Source organism: Macrotis lagotis, chromosome 3, assembly GCF_037893015.1.
Source record: "Macrotis lagotis isolate mMagLag1 chromosome 3, bilby.v1.9.chrom.fasta, whole genome shotgun sequence".
In the NCBI taxonomy this organism is placed as follows: domain Eukaryota; kingdom Metazoa; phylum Chordata; class Mammalia; order Peramelemorphia; family Peramelidae; genus Macrotis; species Macrotis lagotis.
The window spans coordinates 19,715,674-19,722,474 of NC_133660.1; the positions used below are offsets into that span (position 1 = coordinate 19,715,674).

The window sequence follows — 6,801 nt, forward strand, 5'->3', positions numbered from 1 at the left end:
TCCTCTATTTCTTTTGCCCCTTTGAAGCTAAATTCCTTCCAAAGGTTGTCTACAGTAGGTACTTCCACTCTTTGTCCTCCCCTCTTCTTAACCTCATTCAATCTGGCTCTTGACCTTAGCATTCCACTGAAACTTCTCTTTCAAAAGGCACTAATAGAGTGACATGGGACCTTCAGGGTGATTATAGACTAAATTTGATTTAGATATCCAAAGGAGAAATAGCATAGGTGATATAGGCAAAATACATTCCACACCCTGCCCTCTAGATCATCTTGTGACTATAGCAGGTACCCCTCAGCTGGATCTGTGACCCTTTGCTAACTTAGGGCTCCACTGCAATGTCTGGTGGGGGGAAAGCAAGAAGTTTGAATGAGGTGACTAAGAGACCACAATAACCACCACCTCCCCCATGAAGGCTCAGAGGACCATGGGAAAAGCACTGCCCTCCAGATCACATGGTAACCATCATCAGTCATTGTGGAGATGTGACCATAACTTCAGCTTCACCCATTGGGCAAGCAAGCCAGTCAACATGAAGTAGTGAGGCACCCCAAGAAAGAGAAAAGAGTACAGTGAAACCATCATCATAATCAACATCTCCCTTTGGACCCCCATAAAATGATGCAAGATCCATCATGAATAGCAGCTCCTCAAAATTCATCAGCTCTGCCTATCACCCAATCCTCCACCATCAATGAAGGGAGCCACCCCTGCACTCCATTTCCTTAGCAAACCCCAACTACAGTAACCTACTAAAGCACCTGCCCATGCCAAATGGTTCAACTTAAAAAATAGTAATGATTTTATCAAGTGAAAATAACATTAAAGAAATTAAATATGTTGGCAAAGAACTGGAGATTGAGGAAATACCCATCAACTGGAGAATGGCTAAACAAGTTGTTTTATGTTTGTGATAGAACATTAGTATGCTATAAGACATGATGAGTTGGTTTTAGAAAAACATGGAAAGACTTGCATGAAATAAGGAAGAGTGAAACAAGCAGCTGGAGACAGTAACAACAATATTGTTCAATTAAATACCTCAATTAACTACAAAGGACTTATGAGAAAGAGGCCAGCCATCTCCAGAGACATAACAGATAAACAGAAATATTCATAGTATATAGTTTTACATATATCTAGATCTATTCATGTTTGTGGATATACTCACACATAAGCACGCACACACACACACACACACACACAAAGAGAACTAATGTTCTTTTAGTAGTGAAATTCAATTTCAATTCTCATTCTCCCTGCTGCTCTTCAGTCTTTGATTCACTTGCCTCTCTTTGATACTCTCTTTCTGTTTTCAGGATAACACTCTCTTCTGGTTCTCCTATCTCTCTGAGCACTCTTTCTCTGTTTCCTTTGCTAGATCCTCTGCAAACCATACCCTCTAAGAAAAGTTGTCCTTCAAGGATCTGTCTTCATTTGGTAAACTCATCAGTTCCTATGGATTCAATGACCATTTCTATGCCAATGATTCTCAAATCTACCTTCCTACCCCAACCTTTCTGCTGACTTCCAATCTCATATCTCCAACTCTCTTTTCAGACATCTTCATCTGTATATCCAGTAGACATCTCACATTCAACATATCCAAAATGGAATTTATTATCTTTCTCCTTAAACTCTCCTTTCCTTTCCACTTCCATATGGCTGTAGAGGGCCACCTCCTCCTGTGAGACCCCTAAGGGTCTAAATGCATCCTAGGAGACATTTCTCTCACCTTCCCCCATCCCTATAATTAATCTATTGCCAAGTCCTGCTGATTTCAAATTTGGAACATCTTTCATATATATCCTTTTCTCTCCTCTAAGACTACCACCCTATAGTACCGTTCTTTATCATCTTACTCCTAGATTATTGCAATATTTTCTGAAGGATTTGCCTGCCTCAAGTCTCTTTGCCCAAATGCACCCCCTTTTCAGCCACTAGAGTAATTTTTTAAAGTGTAGGTTTGAGATGCCACCATCTTATTGTTTTAGGATTAAATATACAATACTCAGTTTGGCATTCAAAGTCATTTATAGCTCTTCCTATTTTCCAGCTTTCTTATACCTTACTGTCTAACATAAACTCTTTTTTTAAGGTTTAATAATTTTTTAAATTAAAAATTCCAGTTATAGGAAAAGCTACTTTTCAACATCCATTCTTTTGCAAGGTTTTGAGTTTCATATTTTTCTACTATCCTCCCTTTCCTCCCCCCTCCCTATGGTGTCAAGCAATATGATATAGTTTGTAAAAGTACAAATATAACATATAATCTTTAATTCAGTGACATTTGGCTTCCTGGATGTTCCATGAACAAGACACTGTTCCCCCATGCCTGGAAAGCTCTTCTTCCTTTGAGCTGACGAATGATGTCCTTGGCTTTCTATAAGTCCCAACTAAATCCTATATTCTACACATTTCCCCCAACCTCTCAATTCTATTGTCTTTCTTATGTTAATTATTTCCTTTTTATCATGTATACATTTGTATATATTTGTTTATGTGTTCTCTCTACCATTAGATTGTAAGTTCCTTGAAAGCAAGAATTATCATTTACTGTTTTTTTGGAACTCTAGCATTTAACACAGTGCCCATCACAAGTAGACATTTAATAAATGTTGACCGATTGAGTGATATTATGATATGCTTGGAAAAACATAGAGAATGAGCAAAGATGTTCATTGAGAAATTAATTAAAGCTCTTTTACTATAGGGAATTCCCATTTTGAATAATCAAGAAATTCATAAAATATCTGGGGATTGATTTACCAGAGTACACAAAAGACCTGTCTAGATTCAATTATGAAATGCTCTTGATGGAAACAAAGAACAACTTGAATAGCTAGAGGAATATTTCATCTCATGGTGAGGTTATGCCAATATAATAAAAATGAAAATTCTACCAAAATTAACTTACATTTTTATGTTCTACTAATTACATTACCAAGGGAACCCTTTAATCAACTCAATTAAATAATAACAAAATTTAGAAAAAAACAAAAGATGTAAAATATCAAGGGAAATAATGAAAAGAGGTAAAGATGAAAGGGGAATAGCACTTCTACACCATAAACTATATTATAAAGGTGCAGTCATCTAAATCACTTGATATTGGCTTAAAAACAAAGACATAGATCAATGGAACAGATTGAAAAGGGAGAATCAGAAACAATGGGACTCAATAACTCAGGTTTGATAAGATGGATACACAAATTCCTTAAGAAAAACTCATTTGAAAAAATGCTGACAAAACCGAAAAGCAGAAATCATTTGTTGTCCTTCATAAATGAAGAAGACCATGACATCAAGTAAATGATGACATGGCATGGCATGCAGTTTAGGAAATAGGTGTTTCTGGGGTTGGTCTGGAGACAGTGGGAGATCTTGGGTCTTTAGATGTAGCTCTTTGCCATGTTTTTGAGGTACCACATTATTTTAATTATGCTAAGCAGAGTGTTAGTAAAATATTTTTATGGTAAGAAACTTAGGATAGAATGGTAAATCTAACCAATATCTTGATGCTCTAATTGTTAGTATGCATTCTGCTAACAGTTAAAAGAAATGAAAATCAAAATGACGCTGAAGCTTTACTCCACATCTAGAAATTGAAAAAGATAACCAAGGATGGACAAGGTCAATTTTGAATGTTCAGGGAACATAGGTATAATCTTTGCCTCATTAACTCCCCACCTTGGTTCTCTGGGGGAACATTCTCAAGTTATAGAGTTTGGCTCATGTCTAATTTGGGGGAGTATAAAAAGTAGCTAAATAAAATATGAATCAGGTATGGGACAGCATTTTCTACACACAAATAAATACTAAAAGAAACAGAAGACAATGAATGTTGATAAGTCATAAACATTCAAATATTTTAGAACCCTAAGTGATTGGTTATAGTTTGATGTTTAGACTTCACTGGAACACAAAGCAGTTGAAGGCATTATTTGTTGGGCATTTTACATTTCACCTCAGCTTTGCTCTGTCTTCCCCAAACTGATACATGTGGCAATATGGTTTAAGGGCTGGAATTCACTTTTTTGTTGATGATCCTCTTCTCTAATAGCTTTGGAATTTCTGGAGACTCCTTTATGATTTTTCTGTGTAAAATCATGCACTTGGGTGCAAAAAGATCAGTCTCACAAGGATAAGATGGGAAGGCAAGAGAATGATGTGTCCACTAAATGATCTTGCAGTTTTAGTAAATTGCAAGTCTAATATTAAATCAGCAATGTGAAGGGGTGGTAAAAAAAAGGTAATGTCATTTTCAGCTGCATTGATTGGGATACAGCTTCCAAAAATAGACAGGTAACCAGTTCATTGTACTCTGCTCCCAATTGGAGTATTGAATTTAGTTCTGGGATCCATGGTTTAAGAATGACATTGATAAGTTAGAGAGAGTCCAGAAGAAGACAACAATGATAGTGAAAGACCTCAAGGTCATGATATATGAAGATTAATTTTAGAAATAGAAGAAGGTATTGAAAAAGGTGAACTTGCCACCAATGAGGAGAAAATTAAAGTAATAATTCAGAATTATTTTTGTCCAACTCTATACCAATAAATTTGATAACCTAAATGAAATGAATGAATATTTACAAAAATACAAATTGCTCAGGTTAAGTTAAGAGGAAATTAAACACCTAAATAACCCTATCTTAGACAAAGAAATTCAACAAGTCATTATTGATCTCCCTAACAAAAAAATCTCCAGGGCCATATGTATTCCCAGATGAATTCTATCAAACATTTAAGGAACAACTAACCCCAGAAGGGAGAATCAGCAGCACTAGGTGAATTTTTTGAGGGATATGATAGTCTTGCTATCAAAGAAAAACTTTGTAACAATGAGAACTGTTCCAAAGTAGAGTGGGATGCCTCAAAAGTTGGTGGATTACTTACTCTGGGAGGGCTTTAAGCAGAAGCTAGAGGTTCTCTTGGTAAATGATGGAAGAAATTCCTTTGGTTTCCTTACAACTCTAGATTCTGTGATTCTACCAGTTCACAATCGACTGCAATTATCTCACATTCCATCATTTCCTTTTAAAAAATCTATTAATTATATTGAAAATTTCTTCTGATGTGGCACTGTAATAGGTTTATAAAGTAAATATCTATTATCAGTATCCATAAGATAACTTCAGATCTTTAACTGCAGCTGTTGCTTCACACATTTGTAATATGCAATGGAAAGATTTTCATTATGAAATAATTAATTGTAAAGGTCTTTAGACATATGGGTGATTCTCATATTATTTGCCAAAAGAATCATTTGAAATGGCTTTATATATAATTTGTAACGCATTGTTTTTTGATCATATCAATAGCATGATTCTATAGAATGAGGTTTTTGATACTCTGCAATTGTGAGCAACATTATATCAATGCAAGCAGTTCTTTTGATGTCAGAGACAAGGATTATGAAAAAGTTTGTTTGTTCTCTCCAGAGAGAAAAAAAACTGATGAACACAATGCAAATTGAAGTATAATTTTTCACTTTCTTAATTTTACTTGCTTTTTTCTTTTGCAAAAAGGATAATATAAAAAATAGGTTTTGTGTGATTTCACGTGCATAAATGATTTCATATTGCCTTCCTTCTCAATTGGTTGGGATGGGTCTAGAGGGAGGAAGAGAATTTGAAATGCAAAAATTTTAAAATATTAAACATAAATGATTTTTTAAAATTAAAGGCAGCTTTTGTTTATCAAAAGCATCTAAATTTCTCTGGAAAAAATTCCTTGCTTTGGTAAGGTATTTTGCATGTACACTTTTGAGATGTCATTTCAATTTATTACATCTCATGTAAGAGCATTCTACAAAGCAAACATAATGAATTTTCTTAGTTTGGGCTTTTTATGTTTTATGTTTCTGATTCTTTACTACTTAAACTGTCTCAGTGGTTTTTGCTCTTATTTGTACCTATTAGATATTTCATTCAAAACCATTTTGCATTTTTCAATCATAAAATGATATTATTCCACTTAAATATAGACAAAATAAGACTGTATTACAAATTCAAATTTAATTTTGAAAGCTTAAAATGATTATTTATAATAATTCTCAAGTTAATTTCAATGTTTTAGAAGTTATGCTTTTTTTGGAAACCATTTACTATATGGTGCTTACTAAAACAAATGGGGTTAAGAAATATAACAGAAATTTTTGTAATTGTTGTTTCTTTTTTTATTTTTTCATTTTATTTATGTCTAGGCATATATGTTCCATGAATATACAAAGGATAAATAAAACACTCAGATGCTAAGAGTTGGTTTTCAAACATTAAATCCAATGATGCCACCCTTACCTATGATCTTGCCAATATAGAACCACACACATACCTCACTTGCCACCAAACTATTTTGCAGAGCTTCCTTAACTGTGAGGTTTTTGAAGCTACCAGTTTGAGCTACTGAGAATATTTTTTTTCAGGCTCTCAGTGGTTCTGGGGATCTCAGTAGGACTTGGAGGAACCTGTTCAACATTGGCATAGTGCCAAAATGTGACTGATCGAAGCTTTGAATAAGTTGCAGCAGCATTTAGTAAGGCCAGAGCCTCCTCGATGGTGTTGCAGACCAGCTGGGTCATGGTTGGGAGAGCAAAAGAACACACCAGTTGTCAAGACCCAGTCACAGACTCTCAGCTGAAAGTCACCCTCTGGAAGGACCCAAACTTAGGACTGCTTTGCCCCTTCGGAACTGAAGTGGGATGTCCTAAGGGCACCTCACCTCTAGGGCTCCTATGATGGGGTACTTTTAGCTAGTCAAGTCAGAGTGAACATGAAGAGATGATAGCAGGGCATGAAA

General features: G+C 35.2%; 1 pseudogene; it reads right to left on the reverse strand.

Annotated features, from left to right (window-relative positions):
* Positions 1 to 6,270: 6,270 nt before the first annotated feature.
* LOC141515998 (ATP synthase F(0) complex subunit g, mitochondrial pseudogene) lies at positions 6,271 to 6,583 on the reverse strand (annotated as a pseudogene).
* Positions 6,584 to 6,801: the final 218 nt, after the last annotated feature.